This window comes from Salvia splendens, chromosome 17 (assembly GCF_004379255.2).
Source record: "Salvia splendens isolate huo1 chromosome 17, SspV2, whole genome shotgun sequence".
Taxonomy (NCBI): Eukaryota; Viridiplantae; Streptophyta; class Magnoliopsida; order Lamiales; family Lamiaceae; genus Salvia; species Salvia splendens.
Genome location: NC_056048.1, coordinates 18,635,365 through 18,655,110, shown reverse-complemented (window position 1 = coordinate 18,655,110; position 19,746 = coordinate 18,635,365). Strand labels below are relative to the sequence as shown.

Here is a 19,746-nt window from a genome sequence, read left to right as displayed (position 1 = left end):
AGTTTTGCCCATGCGGTACAGGCGTAGATTACTAACACTAGGGTTGTCAATCCTAGATCCGTAACTCCTAAATGCTCCTAAGACCCTTGAAAAGTCCTCACTCTCAATTAACAGTGTCGTTTTAAGGGAAGCTAACTGTAGTGTCTACTAAGTGGATCTAACTCGCCAACCTCCTCTCATGATTATGTAGCAAGTTATATTAAATCATCACCGAATGTGTCACTCAAACGTGAAGTATTATGGAACAACTTAGGGAAGAAACGAAGTAAAAACAAAATGGATATTAAATAGCAAAACGAAATTGTATAACCAAAGTCGTTACTTACACATCCCTAGAATCCTATGAATTTAGTTACACATAATTGAGTAAGCTAAAAACATAGAATGAATGGAAAACAAAGTGAAAATAATAACTAAATCAATAAAACTCAAAAGTTGAATCCCCGTAGCATTGATCTTTTCTTGATTCCTTCTTCAACCTCGTGTATAATGAAGAACTATCTCAATTTTATTCTCTAGAATTATATGGAAAAAAGAAGATCATAATGAAGAGGTTTGAGGGGTTATTTATAGAGGGAAAATCAAGCTCCATCAAATACGCCAAAAATCTTGGAGACAAAGTAGGTCGAATTCGTGCGCCGTGTTTTCGCAGCGGACCACTGCATTTTGGCCAGCGGTCGATGCACCTTGATCCGTAGACTCTGGCTCTTAGATAGCGGTAGCTACACTGTGTTGCTGCGGTCGCTGTGAATATTCCAGTAGCTTCGGAAACTCTTCGAGCGGTCGCTGGGCATGTTCTTCATTTCAACACAACTTTCTCCGGAGCGGACCGCTACTGGCTTAGCGGTCGTTGGGCCCCAGCGGTCGCTGTGCATGTTGCAGCGGACCGCTGGGCATCTCGAATGCTCCAGATTTCCAACTTCAACTTTTTCGTGTCTTGTTAGGCTCTAATATGCACAAATCTCACAAAACGCGTCAAAATACCAAAATAGATAAAATATGCAAAATATTGACATGAATTGTGATTTTGACATTAAAAACAGACCAAATAAAGGCCTTAAAACAGTGCAAAATCCGAGCGTATCAACTGTCGGGGATGTTGAAGGGACGAATCAAAGCCCACACAGGATGGCTGTCTATGAGGTGGCTGTGGTGGCTGGTAGGACGGTGGTTGCTGGTAAGGATGGAATTGCGGCTGGCGATGGTCGAATTGGTGATAGTAATATGACATGATGATGGTAGAGATCACGATGAAAGCACCAATGATACATACTAAACAGGAGAACTCAGTAAAAAAACTAGCGTTTTAGGGGAGAGAGCTCATTTAGTCTATATATACCCACACCAGTTGTTCTTACAACCGATGGGGGATATTGAGTCCATAACATTCGACCATCCATTAATGGCCAACGTCCTTGTTAGTCACGAGCATGTTGGTTACGACTGGTTCTTTGCCAGGTCACCACTTCGTGGGCCATTACTCCGAGTTCTCGTTGGTCACAACCACGTTGGTCAAGGCGGATTCTTGCCCAGCCACCATTCCGTGGGTCACCACTCCTAGTCGGCCCCAAAAATACTCGTTGGTCACGGCGAGTTCGTTGTCCGACCACCACTCCCGCCGTTTAGACTCTAGAACCTAACTTAATGAACAAGAAATAATCCTAAGCGTATATGGAAAGATATGGTAAATTATTATTGGACTAAATAATAGAGATATAAAGATATTATTGAAGATATGCTCGTATCATTTAGCCAAACAAAATCTCCAATAACTACCTCAAACTCTTCATCCAGTAATATATATATATCTGCTGTTGAATGATCTTCATGGTGCACATAACATAATCCTCAGAAAGATCTAGAGTAATGCACTTTCTTGCAACCAAACGAGTGGTCTTAGTTTTACAATCATAAATACTTAGGTGCAGTTTGGTAGGGTAGATAACTCATATGTATTAGCTTGAAGCTATATGACCAAAAATATCCAAAGAAGTGATCTTATCATATTTTGTTTAAGTATAATCCCTACCAAAAGTCGTGTATTGATTGCCAGCCACGCAATGCACATTCTTGCAAGCCAAACTAGAGGAGGTCATTCTACAATCACAAGTACTTTCATTAGTTATGTATTGATGGCTAGTGAAGCACGTGTTAAAAAAAACCGACTAATATCTTATAGGAGTATATAGGATTTTAATTCTAAAACAATACTTTTAAGCGTTTGCAAGATAGGCTCATTTTATGGAGAATGCTTAGTAACAAAAAAAGTACTACTTGTAAAAATCATCATAGACTAAAGTTTATTTATGGTTCTAAACATATGTCTGTTTTATAGAGTAATTTTTTGGTACAGAATATCATATGTCTGATATATTTGTATCCTTACTTTATCGATTTGTTTGTTTTTTAATCCAATTTTAATGGAATCGTTAAAAATAAATGTAAACCCTCTGTTTGATCCAATTAATACATTAATTGCCTTCCATTCCAGTACCTCAACTGCATGATTTATCATCACGCCTTCCATTCTGAAATCACCTACCCCCTACGGCGAAGGCATGCTGGAACCCCAACTCCTCCATATTCATGGCTCCCGCCTACGCCGTGCGGAGATTTTAGAATTGAACGATACAACTCAATAACACGTCAACTCCATGACGCATTTCTGTGCTTGTTCGTCGACTTGTGGAAGAGGAAAAGCCTGGAAGCACGAAGCTCGAAATATGAAGAGGTCAAGCTCGGAATATGAAGAGGTCTCAGACTTCATAGCAAGTTAGAGGGTTTCATCCGACCGACCGGGTCGAGGCAGCGGGATGTACCCGACTAGGTGACTCAGAGGCTATTATTAGTATTATCAGTTTTAATGGTGGACACGAATGATATAAGTTGTAAATAAATTGATATTTATAGATAATGAGTTTGGGAGAGCATTTCATAAATGGAAAAGAGATATTTTTATGGGACGAATGAAAAAGGAAAATGTCATTATTTTTATGAACAAAGGGAGTATTATGGATCATTGTAAATTTCCTGAAACTCTTTGGATTATTTATGAAAAGGGGTGTTTTTTGAGTGAAAGAGTTGAAGAGATTTTTCAATGTTCATGCAAATTCAGCACAAAGAGAAAAGCACAGACTGATCAAGAGACGTTGATCAACTGATCAAGACAACCCTAGCCAATCTAACTATCGTTGGTCGTGAAAACAGAACGAAACTCACCTTTTCAAGACTTTAACCCACAGTACTATTAACTAGAAAAGGGAAGTAAGGGTCGAATCCCACAGGGATGAAGTGTTTTCACATTTGTTGTGGACATTTGGGGGTTGGCTGCTGCCACGCTTCAAACTGATCAACTCAAACTAAACTGGATCCTAAACTGAAATGTTTATTCCTAACTCTGGACTGATCAACCTAAAAATCAACTGGCTGAACTGAGAGACTCGTATTATATTTTTCTGAAATGGCTAAACAAGCATAACAATAAGGGTGGGGCCAGGTCCCTAACAAACATCAGAAAGCTGGGGAAAGTAAAAGGAATAAAGCTAAAATTCTAGATCTGAATCTCTAACTATTTCATCTTCTTCACCATATCTTCTAACAGTCAACATATAGCGTAAAATTAAACATTTAGAGCAATTAAATAACCGTAACATGAATCTAAGAGTAAACTCAACCATACCTACTACTACTAACCTACTTGATCAACTAAAACAGAGCGTGAACGGCGGACACCATAATAAATGCAAACAGAACCCAAACCTTCTAGATCTACGTAATCTAACATGGATTCATGAAATTCAAAACAACAAATGCGGATCTAATAAAATTGAAACATAACGACTAAGATCTCCTCCTTCTACACTACCAATTGCAAAAAGCATCCAATAAAAATCAAACAAGTTGCCCAAACAATAACCAACCGTTTATTTAACAGATTCAGAAGTTGCTTCACAAAGATAAAGTTCTAAGCTAAGAAATACTGCAAATGAAATTGTATAAGATAGAAAATTAAAATGATTGTATCTTCGCCCTCCTCGGACGGTGGAACTCAAGCATAACAAACTTAAAATGAAACACCACCACTGCCAGCAACTAAACCCTTATTTCCAAGTGTGCGGAATGTAAATTGGAGGATTGAGAGCAAACGTGAGCTTCCGAGACTCAGCTCCGGAGAGAGCTGATGATGAGAGCTGCCTCTATCTTCCTTCACTCCTTTATTTATAGAGAGGCTGAGGCTCTAATCCCTAGGGTAACCTCCTTTCAAAAGGTCGGTTTTGCCTTTCTCTTTAGGATCTTTTAAAGTATGCTCCATCTCCTTTTGCTGTTATTTCTCTCGCTCACTTGATCAGCTTGAAGCGTAGTGTAAAATTGTTCCCTTCCTCCATTGATCTGTTGTCCGCATATTTTCTTCATGCAATTATAGTTCAGCGGATTTTCTACACATTGGCTCAAAATCACTCGTTAGTTTCCCAAAAATTGTAGAATTTCGCCCCAAAATAGATGCATGAAACGAGCCTTATCAAACTGCTCACACTTAAACTATACTTGTCCTCAAGTATGAAAATTAAAATAAAAACATGGCAAGTTTCAATGCCTGGTTCCGCTTCAGCACGTACCACACAAGCAAAACAAACAATGAACTGACTCTTACAGGATAAGGAAAGTCTCAAAATACATAAAAGGTAGAAAACACATAAGTACATAGGGTCCTGTTAGGTTGAGATTTTTTAGCTTAATTGAGAATTGAGATGCATTTTCAGCCACTCATCCACAACATTTTCGAAATGTCAACTGCAAGTAGATTATATCAACTCGGGGTATTATCGTCAATAGCCTGCACATCAAATGTCAACAACTTATAGTTAGCATTATATGTGTATAGTTGACATGAATTGTATATGTAGTTGACATTATATGTGTGTAAATGACATGAATTGTATATCTAGTTGACATTATATGTGTGTAGTTGACATGAATTGTATGTGTAGTTGAAAAAAAATTAAAAAAATTAAAATTATAAAAAAGTATTTATTGAATAAAATGTACCATAAAATTACCATTCTGCCCTTTCATAATTAATTAATCTAAAAATATTTTCCATGTGGCAAATTTTGGACCACTCATTTAATAAAAATGAGTGGTTGATAATGCATCTCATTTCTCAATTAGGCTAAAAAATCTCAATAGATCACAACCCTAAGTACATATATGTATCAAACTGGTTCAACTTTTGGCAATCATCCCCACAAGCTTAAGATCAATCCAATTGTCTATAGTTTCAAATTCATTTCCCTCCCTTCTTCTATCTGGATCAGTTTGTCCATTTGTCATGATAGCCTTAAGTTCTACCAAAACTGTTGGATTCACTCAATCACTCATTCCTACCAGAAATGTTGGGACCATTCTCTCATTCATTTGGCCATAACACTGATGCTTTGAGTTCTATTGGCACATGCTAGTTCCTTAAGGTCTTTTTATAGGTTGTAATGGGGCTGGGGGTTCTACGTTCAAAGATTTAAATAATAAGTATGAATGACATGTGAACTTTGGGACAAAACTGGAACAACCTCCATGTGTACAACTAAAAAAATTCCCAAAATTTGGAGATCCCCCTGGCCATTTTGGCCTTATTCTCAAGGTCAAGCTTATAATTTATACCTGCCTTGTATGATTAATTTTTTTCCAGACTTTCTCTTTCCTTTTACTAAAACTATACATGTATATATTTTTTCTTTTTCTTGCTTGCTTGGCTATAATTCCTTCTATACTATCCCCTCTACCCCAATTTATGAGTTGTTCCATTCCACCCCCTTACTCACATGGTATGAAGGCTCATGGTTTTCAAAAGAAAGGTAATTTTAGTGTAGGCTCAAATATGGTTACTAAGGGATGCCCTTGCAACGAGGCAGGTTTAGATAGTTCGAAAGAATTAAGCTCAGCTGGTTATTCCTATTGCCTTTAGTCCTTACTAACCTATGCCATTTACCTTTAAGCATCAAGTGGTAGTCACTTTGTTTCTCTGTATAGTAGAAAGTGTTATACTCTGGCTTATAACTCACATTTAGAGGGCTTAACAGTAGGTTAAAGTTAAAGCTTTTCCATCGTTCTTACATCTTCCAAATTGTCTTGATTTATTAAGGAAAAGGGTCTCACAGATCCACATGTATCCTTTCTTCAATCACTCTCATTAAGGGAATCTTGCCCTTTAATTGACCAGTTTATACCAAAATGCATAGATCCTAAGTAACCAGCATATGACTCTTAAATGACTCAAAAACTTACATATATTAGCACTAACTACACTATTTGTTTCCCCCCTCCCACTTCATTCTAGCCTGTCCTCATGCTAACTCAATGAAGTGGAAAAAAAGGGTAGTTAGTGCTCCACATATAAAACAATCTTCTCACACTTAGACCAAGCATTGGTCTAAGTGGGAGAACATAAAACATAGACACATGGAAAGATAGAAAGTAAACAAATATTCACATATAATAACCGGCTAAATTTGTTTTTTAAAATTACTTGGTTTTTGGGGGTTTAATTCTTTCTCTTGCTCCCTTGGGAGCCAGACTTCATGGTCTGTTGCTTGGTGCGTTCCAATTTGACCTTCTTCAGAGCCAATGGTTTAATAGGGGTGGTCTCTGGGGTAGCTTGCTGAGGTCAGCTTTCTTTGGATGAGGAGGCTGCCAGTTGGAGAGCTAACTGGGAGTTCCTTTCGGCTATCTCGATCGTCTTCTCCATGTGGGAGATGACCTTTGTCATCTTATCAGTTTGGAGCTCCAATAGCCCCTTGTACACTTCAGTGGCCTCTCCCAGCTTTTGCAGCATGTCCTCCATTATTTTCTGCCATCTCTCTTTTGTAGCAATTGGCCTTGCTTCTGCTGGAGCTCCTCTCACCTCAGTCTCCGCTTCCCCTTCACCATCTTCACTCTCGACCTCAAGGGCCGTTGCCTTTGCCTGCCCCAGTGTAGTAAACTGGAGGGTTCACCCTACTCTCTCAGCAATTCCGGTGTTGATGAAGTAGGTAACGTCAAACCAATCAGGGGCATCGCACATCATGATAGAGGACCTGAGAATGGCTAGTCTCATAGAGACATTCCTTTGCACATACGCCCCAAGCAGATGGCAGGCATATAGGTGGCGGATAGGGTGGCAGGCTATCTTGTGACAGGTATGGGCAATCCAATAGCCCAAGTGAACCTTAACCTCCTTAAGCATACACCAGATGAAGTACAATTCAATTGTGGTGATTGCTGTGTTCGCTTGGTGATGAGGCTCGTTTCATGCATGTGGTCTGTGGTAAAACTACACCCAAATATGTGATCTAACATCTAATTTTGAGCTAGGTGTGGGTGAAAATCTGCCATATTCGGAAAATGAACAGATCAGTTGAGCGGATGAACGGATCAAGAAATCAAATAAAAAACTACAATGCTGAGTTGATCAAGTCAGAATCATACGGAGCTAGCAGGAGTTTTCCGCGTGGGAGATAGAGCTAAAGACCCCACCACAAAAGTGAAGGGCAGGAATGACATTTTGGGATAGGACGGTACCCTAGGGATCAGAGCCCTATGCCTCTCTATATATACAAAGCCTAAACGCGAATAGAAGGGGAAGGGGGGTCTCACATGCACATTTAGGAACATCTTTAGGAATTCAACTTTCTTCTAGGGCTGAAATCGGAGCTCATTTTACTTCATCTTCCTGAATCCCTTCACAGATACACTTGGTTCCTATTCTAGTTTAGTGTAGTCGGTGTTTGGTGTTGGTTTTTATCACTCCAAGCTTTTGGGTCTGTATTTCCGCTTCGAGAATGAGCGATGAAACAATTTCTATTTTCTTTTGTTTACTTTTAGTTCACGCTTTCTATTATAAACTCTTGATGCTTTTAGATTCAGTAAATTTAGTGTCATGATTTCGATCTTTGCTGAGATGTTTGTTTACCATGCATGAATGCTCTGATCTGCTTACAATTTCCGATTTATGATACATATCTTAGCTCAAGTGTTTTTTGGTTATGTTTGATTTGGTTGGATCAGAGTTTTAGACTTATGTTTCGTCAAGTTGCGAAGAAAATTATGGATAAGTAGTTTTAGGATGTTTAGATCCGATAGCTATTTGTGATTTATGCATGGTTATGGCTTAGTTTTCTCAATTACGTAGGCGTAGTTTAGATCTTAGGAGTAGATTTAAGTTTACTTCATCTTTAGGAATATCCTGTAAGATGCAGAAATTTGGATGCATTAGGAGTGTACAATTCAATTCTCTCGTCACGTGGCTTACTGACATTAGCCGCTGAGACAAGCTAGGGACAAACAAATAATTTGATAGACGAAGAGTAGGGGAAATTTTTATGGTTCCCGCCCCTGCTACCGTAATTAATTCCCCATTAGCTGTCCTAATATAGGTTTTAGCAACTTCTTTAAAATTACTAAAATCAGATCTTTCCGGAGTCATAGTGTCTATGGCGCCACAGTCGAAAATCCAACCCTTCCTATCAACATTATCAGTATTTTGCACAGATAAAGCAGCGGAAATATTCATCAGAGGTGCAAATCGATTATGTGTGGAAATATGGCTAACAGTTGGGTATAATTCAGATTTTTTTGAACTTATGGGGGGGTTTTCATAAATATCCATGTCTGGAGGGTCGCATTTGGGATTTTTAATAAGTGTGGGACTAAATTGGAATTCTGGGGGGTTAAATTGCAATAAAGGAAAATATCAAGGGTTTGATCCTGGATCAAACCCAATACCTCCGACTGCGCCTCCATTCCATTTTTGCGACTCGTTTTGGGCTCATGTTCTCTCCACAAAATTTCCGACCCAAACTCCGCCGCTTCCGCCGCCACCACCATCGTCGGGATGTTCTGGGTGGTTAACCTGATTCGACCCTCCCATCTGTCCTTCTCTGGGTTGAATTTGGGGGTTCCCCTGACTCTGCCCCGATTTGCTAATTCCGACGGCCGCGAGCTTCATCTGCGCTCGTGTCTTCTGTTTTTCATCCCACCATTCAGGGAATCCCACACGGAGGAAGCAGGTATCTCTCGTGTATTTGTTCTTCCCGCAATATGAACACCAAAGTTTGGTTTCATCGATTCTTCCTCCCACGGTGGTACTCGGTTGGTTGGCCGGTCTCTCTGTTCTCCGAACCCATAGCCGATTTCTCCCAATGATGCATCGGCGCTACCAACGACGGGGTCTTCGGTGGTCTTGGAGGACGCTGGTGGCATGATTTTCAATCGAGCCGCCTCCCTCTGGACCCTTCCGTAAGCCTCTTCGATTGAGGGATAGGGCTCTTCTTTGAGGATGTCCCTGCGAATAGTATCATACTCCGGGTTGAGTCCAGTGAGAAATTTGAACAGCCTTATGGTGTTCGAGAATTCCTGGAATTGCTTGACCCCCTTGTCGCAGCAATCGACCGGCTGTTTTCAACATCGATCCACATTGATCCACAGTCCGTGGATTCGTCGGTAGTAGGTTTCGAGATCCAAATTTCCTTTGTGGAGTGCGATGGCTTTATCTTCTAGATCGTATATGAGATACGGGTCTTTCTTGCCTTCAAATGTCACAGCGAGATTGTCCCATATCGCCTTCGCGGTTTGGTGGTGAGCAAAGTCGGCGATTATGTCATTTTCGATGTTGTCGATGATCCACAAAAACACCACGAGATCAGTTTCCTCCCACTCGGCATATCCGGGACGCTCCGGTTCTGGTGGCAGGTCTCTGATGTGAGAATATCCTCCTTGGCTTCCTATCGCGACTTTCATTAGTCGAGCCCACAAATGATAGTTTTTTCCATTCAATTTGAATGCAACAGTGACATGTTTGCTTGTTTTCATCCTTGATGTTTTGATTTTGGGTTTGATGTCTCCTTCTGAATCTGAATCGAACATGTTTATGTGTAGGGACTGTTTTTGAGCCTTGACCGGGATTGGTATGGTTTCTGTTGGCTAAGGATCGGCTTCAGCCTCTTGGCCGGGATTGGTATGGTTTTTTTTTTGCTATGGTGAAGCTTTTCTGAGCCAGATTTTACTCTGCTCTGATATCATGATAGAAATCCATGGGTTTCATCCTAAAACCAATTGGTTTTAGGATGGAACCCATGGATTTCAAATATAATAATATTCCACATTGGTGTACACAAAGAGCTTAATCCACTACATAAGTCTCATGGGCCTCTCCTCTTATCACCAATTGGTTTTAGGATGGAACCCATAGATTTCTATCAGTAACATTTCACTGGTAATTACCGCTACATAATCATGATATCAATGTGTTTGAAATCGAAGAAATTTTTTTAAATTAGTTGATTTTATAAATGCAGGCATGGAGTGAAACAACCGAGATATCCATGGTCAGATGGTCCCAAATACATAACCCAGTGCCCGATTCGTCCTGGGACCAGGTTTAGCCAAAATATCGTACTTTCCGATGAGATAGGTACTATGTGGTGGCACGCTCACAGCGACTGGTCTCGAGCTACAGTGCATGGTTCACTCATCGTCTATCCAAAAGAGGGTGATGCTTATCCCTTCCCCACTCCTGTTGCCGAGATTCCCATCATATTAGGTGTGTTGATTTTTCTTCCATCTCAGTATACAGCATTAACTAAACATAACTTATTGAATATACAAAAGTGACATAGAAATGTATAGATAATGACTGAACAAGTGAGTAACTGAAGAAACTCTAGTTTCTTAATAATGTAAATAATCGTATTAATCAAAAATTGAAGCATTCAAAACAAAGACACACGCTATTTATAAGCTGCTAGAAAACCCTAGGGACCCAATAGGAAATAAAACAAAAACTAGGAAATTAAAGATTAAGCCCGAAAAAACAGTACTATATTTTTGTATTTTTTTCAGCCTCTAATCGATGTCTGGTGACCCACTTCATGGCATAGCAATGGTTTAGAATCCTCAGCCCCTTTTGCAAGCATCGACACCGTTATTGTATTGGCAATTCGCCTACGTCACCTACTCAAGCTACATCCTTACGACATCAAATGAAAATTTTCCATTCTTGTAATCAGTATTAATCTTTGTATGAAAAATATTTGTAGTATAGGAGAATGGTGGAAAAGAGACATTGAGGCAGTCTTGTCTGAATTTTTGGCTAGTGGAGGCGACCCAATAATTTCTGATGCCTTCCTCATAAATGGTCAACCTGGTGATCTCAATCCCTGCTCTAAACCTGGTAACAAAATATTTTGACAAATTAATACTACATTTATATGTATATATAGTTGGTGTTAGTCTTAATTTTGGAAATAAAAAATGTGTGAACACAGATACATTCAAGGTGAAGGTCGATCATGGGAAGACATATCTATTCCGAATGATCAACGCAGTGATGAATAATATAATGTTCTTTAAAATCGCCAACCACAACATCACCATCGTCGGATCGGACGGCAGCTACACGAAGCCATTCGCTACCGACTACGTGGCAATATCGCCCGGCCAAACCATCGATTTCCTGTTGGAGGCCAACCAAAACCCTAGCCAATTACTACATGGCTTCGAGAGTGCATAGCGTTGCCGGAAATTCATCAGAAAACACGACAACCGCCATTGTCGAATACACCGGAAACTATCCCAACCCGTCTTCCCCCCTCCTCCCTACTGTTGGATATTTGACACACAAAATATAGGAACACTCAACAAGGATAAAATATGGAGGATAAGTATTGATAGGCTTCTCACAAAAAGGATTACAAAAAACACTCAAACTAAAAGTGCTACAGCACTACAAATCTTTCTTTCTTCCTAACTTGAGCTACGGCTCTTCCTCTAATTCTAACTCACAATTCTAATTTTTGATTGATATTACAATTACTAACTAAACACCTATTTATAGAAGTTAAAGTCGGTCATCTAAGCCGACATAGTACATCTAGTTAATTCTAGTAAGCTCCTTAATTAATTTAATATTCCCAAATGCATGCCAACTGTAATCTTCTCGAGAACTCCAGCCCTTCATGTTAATCAACTTGAATTTATCCTTTCTTGATTTCTCCACAATGTTCACCAAGCTTCCAATACTTTAATAAACTTAATATTTCTTAATTATGAAGTAATTGAGTTTAATAATTCAACATCCTCCCTTAAACTCAATTCTTCAAGGTCTTCATTCCAAGCATAACCTTCAATCTTCTAAAAACATCATGTTTTAATGGCTTCGTAAATATATCTGCAGCTTGGTCTTGTGACTTGCAATAAACCAACTCCACATCATTTTGGTTCACATGCTCCCGAATAAAGTGATAACGAGTATCAATATGCTTACTTCGTTCGTGGAACACCGGATTCTTTGCAAGTGCTATTGCAGACTTGTTATCAACACGTATCTCCGTCGGGCCTTGTTGTGCGAATCCCAGAAAAGTTAATAAATTTCTCAACCAAATGCAATGGCACACCGTTGAACTTGCTGCAACATACTCGGCTTCACATGTTGAGAGTGTCACTATAGCTTGCTTCTTTGACGACCAAGTAAAGACAGCATCACCAATATAAAAACAGTAGCCGGTAGTGCTCTTTCTTTCATCTAAATCTCTTCCCCAATCGCTATCCGAATAACCAACGAGCTTAACTTCTTGATTAGAGGGATAAAGTATACCTTCATTCAGCGTACCTTTAATATAGCGCAAAATCCTCTTGGCCGCATTCAAATGAGACTGTGACGGTGTTTCCATGTATCTGCTGATTAATCCAACTCCATAGAGAATATCAGGCCTAGTGCACGTTAGATATCGTAGACTTCCAACGAGGCTTTTGAAGTAAGTTGGATCCACCTCTGCTTCACCATCATGCTTCCTCAATTCTTGACCAATCTCCACGGGAGTGTTAACAGGATTGCAGGACTCCATTTTGAATTTCTCCAAGATTTGTTTTGCAAAAGAGCTTTGAGAGATAAATATCCCATCTTCATTTTGCACTACCTCAATTCCCAGAAAATGTGCCATCAAACCAATGTCCGTCATCTCGAACTCCTTGATCATGCTCTTCTTGAATTTATGAAACATTGCTTCACAATTTCCAGTAAAGATTAGATCATCAACATACAGGCAAACAAATAACATGTTACCTGCAGCATCTTTCTTCAAGTATAGAGCATGTTCGAAAGGGCACTTCACAAAGTCATTCTTCAGAAAATACTCATTGATTCTGGAATTCCATGCACGTGGAGCTTGCTTGAGCCCGTACAAAGCTTTCTTCAATCTGTAAACTTTATCTTGAGCTCTTCGTTTCACATAACTTTCAGGTTGCTCCACGTAAATTTCTTCTTCAAGAAAACCATTTAGGAAAGCTGACTTCACATCAAGCTGATAGATTTTCCAATTGTGTTGGGCAGCTAGCGAGATAAATAATCTGATCGTCTCAAGACGAGCAACAGGAGCGAAGACTTCACTATAATCAATTCCGGTCTTCTGCTTGTATCATTTCGCTACCAACCTCGCTTTGTACCTTTGCACTTCACCATTGGCATTTTTCTTTGTTTTGAACACTCATTTCACACCAATTGTTTTTCGGCCTTCTGGCAGTGTTGTCAATGACCAAGTATCATTTTTCTCGATCGCATTGATTTCTTCATCCATTGCCATCTTCCATTTCCTGTCTTGCGCAGCATCTGCATAAACAATAGGATCAACATCCATATAAAAACAAATAAGATTCACATTTTCCTCCACAGCTTCATCAACTTCTTCAGTAGCTTCATATATATCGTTCAGATTGCGCATTCTTCTTGGCCTTCCGACTGGACCTTGAGATGATGTTGGTGAATCAGGTTCTTCAACTTCACGTGCATCTTCTTGCTGATCAGGTACAATTTCTGACGAGCTTGCAGCTTTCTTATCTTCCCAGCTCCATGTTTGATCTTCTTCAAACACCACATCACGACTTAAGATCACCTTCTTTGTGAGTGGGTTATACAATTTGTAACCCATTACTCGATCTCCATATCCCACGAAGATACACTTTTCGCCTTTATCATCAAGCTTGATTCTTCGAGCTTCAGGAATTTTGGCATAGGCAATGCATCCAAAAACTCTGAGGTGCGCAACACTGGGCTTGAACGAGCTCCATGCTTCTTCGGGCGTCATGTTGCGAACACTTTTGGTGGGACACCGGTTCAGGAGATATACTGCTGTTGCGACAGCTTCAGCCCAGAATTCTCGGGGTAAGTTCTTCCCTTTGATCATACTCCTTGCCATATCAAGAATTGTTCGGTTCTTCCTTTCAGCAACGCCATTCAGTTGAGGAGTATATGCAGGTGTAAGCTGGTGAACGATTCCATGATCCTTGCAAAACTTTTCGAACAGATCGGATGTGAACTCGCCTCCTTGGTCGGATCTGAGAACTTTAATATAGTGCCCACTCTGCCTTTCCACAAGAATTTTGAACTCTTTGAAAATATCAAACACCTCAGATTTCCTTTTCAAGAAATACACCCAAGTCTTTCTAGAGTAATCATCAATGAAAGTTAGAAAGTACTGATTACCTCCGGTAGAAATAGGCTTCAGAGGACCACAAACATCTGTATGAACGATCTCCAATGGGCGTGATGCTCTCCATCTCATTTCTTTTGAGAAACTTGGCCTGTGATGTTTTCCCAATATGCATCCTTCACAAACTTCTTCAGGATGATTAATATGCGGCAAGCCTTTCACCATATTCTTTGTGGACAATAGTTTTAAACCACCAAAATTTAGATGTCCAAGACGCAAATGCCATAGCCACGATTCATCGTTAACAATTGCATTCATGCACTTCAACATATCATGTTTCATGTTCAATGCAAATAATCTATTTTTGGGCATCTTCACAGAGGCAACCAAATTACCTCGAGCATCATTGATAGACAGATAAGAATTCTTGATACTCACATCAAAACATTTCTCCAGCAATTGACCAAGACTCAAAATATTGTTCTTCATGGCAGGCACATAATAGACGTCGTATATAAAACCATGATTTCCATTCTTCAACTTAATCAAGATATTACCTTTTCCTTGCACCGCAACTTTTGAGGAATCTCCAAAAGTAACATCCCCATAAGATGTCTCATTCAGCTCCACGAAGAGTTCCTTGTTCCCGCACATGTGGTTACTTGCTCCAGTATCCAAGTACCACGTGTTGCACTGATCACCCTCAAGTCCTTTATGAGTAAAAAGAGAGGTTGAAATTACCTGCTCATTATTGTCTCCACCATCTGCATAATGGACTTGTTGGTTGGACCTGGTATTTCCGGCTGTTGGACATTCATAGCTGTAATGCCCGAATTTGTGACAAGTATAGCACTCCACATTTGCTTTATCAAACCTTGGTTGATTATAGGTTTGAGAATAACCGCCTCTGTATTGCCCTCTTCCTCGTCCTCGTTGTCCATAAAAATTTCGACCTCTACCTCGATAGGTGGAATTTTGACGTCCTCCCTCGTTTTGATAATTTTGGCCTCGTCCTCCTTGATTTTGGTAATTCTGGTTGCGTCCTCGGCCACGATAGCCTCGACCTCGGTTGTATCCGCCACGTGATATCCCAAGCTCAAACTTCTTGTCTTCTTGTATCGACATCTTTGCTTGTAGCATATGCTCAAGTGATGTAGTCGCCTTTTTCTTCATACGTTGTTCGTGAACTTCCAAGCTACTCTGCAGCTGGTCGATAGACATAGTGCTGAGATCTTTTGATTCTTCGATAGCCGCAACGACGTGCTCAAATTTTGACTTCAAGGAACGAAGAATTTTCTCAATGACACGAACATCTTCAACTATTTCTCCTTGCCTTTTCATTTGATTCACAATAACTAATGTTTTTGTGAAATAGTCTGAAATGCTCTCCGTTTCAGACATGGCCAAACTTTCGAACTCGCCACGTAGGATCTGCAGTCGAACTCGTATCGCCTTATCAACGCCGGTGAAAGAATTCTTCAGAATCTCCCAGGCTTGTTTTGACGTGGTGGCTGCACTTACTTTCTCGAACGTGGTTTCATCAATACCTTGATAGATATTGAACAACGCCTTCTTGTCTCGTTTCCTTGCATCTCTGAGGGCGTTCTTCTGGTTGTTCGTCAGGGCATCTTCAGCTTCTTGGGAGGCAGGTTCGGTGTAGCCGTCTTGAACAATATCCCACAACTCTTGTGATTGCAACAAGACTCGCATCTGAATACTCCAATTCCCATAGTTGTGTTTCTCTAATTTGGGAATCTGGGATTGAACCATATTCAACGTTGCCGCCATAGGTAGGATCGAGTGGCTCTAGATACCAGATTTGTTGGATATTTGACACACAAAATATAGGAACACTCAACAAGGATAAAATATGGAGGATAAGTATTGATAGGCTTCTCACAAAAAGGATTACAAAAAACACTCAAACTAAAAGTGCTACAGCACTACAAATCTTTCTTTCTTCCTAACTTGAGCTACGGCTCTTCCTCTAATTCTAACTCACAATTCTAATTTTTGATTGATATTACAATTACTAACTAAACACCTATTTATAGAAGTTAAAGTCGGTCATCTAAGCCGACATAGTACATCTAGTTAATTCTAGTAAGCTCCTTAATTAATTTAATATTCCCAAATGCATGCCAACTGTAATCTTCTCGAGAACTCCAGCCCTTCATGTTAATCAACTTGAATTTATCCTTTCTTGATTTCTCCACAATGTTCACCAAGCTTCCAATACTTTAATAAACTTAATATTTCTTAATTATGAAGTAATTGAGTTTAATAATTCAACACCTACACTCCCCCCTATCAACGACACCATTGCCTCCGATAGTTTCACAGCGCGGCTGAGAAGCTTAGGTGGCGAAGATCACCCAATCGACGTCCCTCAAAAAGTAGAGAAAACGTTTCTCTTCACTCTCTCAATCAACACATTTCCTTGCCCTGGATGTACTGGGCAAGTGACTGGGCAGCGGCTGAAGGCAAGCATCAACAACATCACATTCGTTCAACCAAGAATCGACATTCTTGGAGCGTATTACAATCAGATTCCAGGAGTGTACGACGAAAACTTCCCTAGAAACCCACCTTTCACTTTCAACTACACCGCGGAGAATATCTCTAGCATCTACCGGACACCTCTAAATGGGACACAAGTTGCAGTATTGAAGTATAATACGACAGTGGAGGTTGTGTGTATATCATCCGATGCACTTGCACGGCTACAGCTTCTACTTGGTTGGAATGGGGACCGGAAACTTCAACAGGAAAAGGGACTCAGTCGGGTATAATCTTGTTGATCCTCCTCTGCAGAATACTATTGTTGTTCCAAGCAATGGATGGACTGCCATTATGTTCAAGGCCAACAATCTAGGAAAACCACATACACTCTTATTTATATAGGGCTAACCCTAACCCTAACCCTAACCCTAACCCTTACCTTTGTTGCAGGTGTTTGGCTAATGCACTGTCATTTGGAGAGGCATGTCAGCCAGGCCCGGACCTGGGGGGGGTCGAGCAGTGCCCCCGCCCCGGGCCCCCAAAACGTTGGGGCCTCCAAAATCCAAATACATACATGAGTATATACATGCTAGAAGAAACTTTTAAGGTAATAATATAAATTGTATGCTATAAATATTGTCTTGGATGTATTGAAGTGTTTTATTACTACTGTTGTTATTGTTACTATTAGTTTATAGTATTATTATGGGGCCCCTCTTTTAGTTCCGCCCCGGGCCAATAAAAACTCAGGACCGGGCCTGATGTCAGCTGGGGAATGGAGATGGCGTTCATTGTGAAAAATGGCAAGACTCCGGATGCGAAGATGCTGCCTCCGATTCCGGACATGCCCAAATGTTGAGCCGTCTGAAACCCGAAAATCTTGAACAATTTCTAGCTTATTTTTTCAATTATTATTATTTCCTATATGTCAATTGTGTGTTTAACATAGTTTGATTGTGTACGTGTGATGTTAAATTTTCATGTCAATTTGTAAGCTAAGAGTGAATTCATTTTCAAGAATTAATAAAATTTATGTTGTGTGTTTTTCTACAAGTCAGATCTTCTATATCACAATTGTGTTTCATCTTTTAATGCACCAATATACAAACATCATGTGGCGATTTTGTGTATTGAAATTAACGGCGTTAACTAACTATTGATTCATACATACAGAGAAAATTTTAACTCTTCCTACCAGCCATTAATCTTCTTACATGGAGTATAATCAAAACATGACACTCTCCATACACCATTTCTAAGAAAATCATCTCTCTAGAAAATCACATAAAGTTCCGATTTAATTTGGCACAAATTTTAAGAAATGTGAAAGATATTGATGGAAAAGTTGAGTGAAATGTAGGTCTCACTTTTATATACTCCATCTGTCCCATAAAAATAGAGATATTTGTGACGATGCGTATTTTAATGCATGATTGGTAAAAATACAAGAGACGGAAAGAAAAAGTTATTGAAGTATGTTCATAGAGAATAAGACTCACCTCATTAGAGGAAAAGAAATTACCAAAAATAGAAGTGGACTATTTTTTGGGAGGGATCAAAATGGAAAGAGTCTCTATTTTTATGAGACGAATGTAATATTAGTTTTATAGTAGAATGTAAGTGTAAGAATTTAGTGGAGTGTGAGATTCACTACCTAAAATGAAAAAATGTAAGTAAAACATTAAATTGTGTACATCCCAAAATAGTCCTTTTGAACATTATTTCGTGGATAGAGAGAGCAATAAAAATATCTCCACAGTTTCCTTTTAAGGATATATTATTACATGGCATATTTATATTAAAATGACAACCCAAATGAAGGTGACAACCTACCACCATTTATAGCCATCAGATCTATTAAATGGATGGATGAAATTGTTTTGTAGAATTAGAGTACGCATTGCTTGGTTATGACGAAAATATTGATTGTAAGGGTAATTAAGAGATCGAATGGCTATTAACGGTGGTAGGTTGTGATAGCTCTTGGTTAAGGTTTAAAAGTGTAATAGACTATGTGTCGTGTGTCAACTGGCCAGGAGGGGACCCAGATCTAGTCTTGTCTTTGTCCCTAAAACTTCGTATCAAACCTTCAACCCACTTCTACTAACTAGTATAGCGGAGTAAGGATCGATCCCACAAAGATGGAGAGGACATGATACACTTCTGATTCAGAAAGGGTTGGCTTGCTGCCACGCTTTATGTGGGTTGAACTAACTAGGGTGGACTAAAACGAAAACAGAATCTATACCTAAATTAACCAGGAGGTCGGGTGTGCCTCAAAATGCAACATGTCATGAAATGGAGTGTGTGAATATGAGGAACTCGACTACAAGTGTGCACCTGAAATGAAACTGCAAGATGAAACTTACCAAAATTAGACTAGACAAAAGGTAAAAGCAACCAACGACCATAGATCCTAACTAACTACCTAGGTGTAGAAATGCTGAAAAGTAGAAGGTACAAAAGCATAAAGCATATTTTTGGTCCCACTCTTTGATGCTGGCATATTCTTCCTCACCAAACAAAACTAACGTAAATCAACAACTTCCATGGATGAATCTTAAAGCCCGAAATTATAAATGTAAGATCTAACTTGAAACAAGAACGGAAACGAAATAAACTGAGATTTACATAAAGTGGTCAACAGACAAGATGCAACGAAAATAGAACATAACTGAAACCATGCATTGTCTTGTTGCTATGTCCGATTAAAACATGCAAAACACTCAAGAACCATCAGATCTACCTTGAACTAGGCATAACTAAAACAAGCAATAAAATCTAAGCT

At 39.6% G+C, this 19,746-nt stretch overlaps 1 pseudogene; it reads left to right on the top strand.

Moving 5' to 3' along the window:
* Positions 1-10,209: 10,209 nt before the first annotated feature.
* Positions 10,210-17,817, top strand: LOC121774415 (annotated as a pseudogene).
* Positions 17,818-19,746: the final 1,929 nt, after the last annotated feature.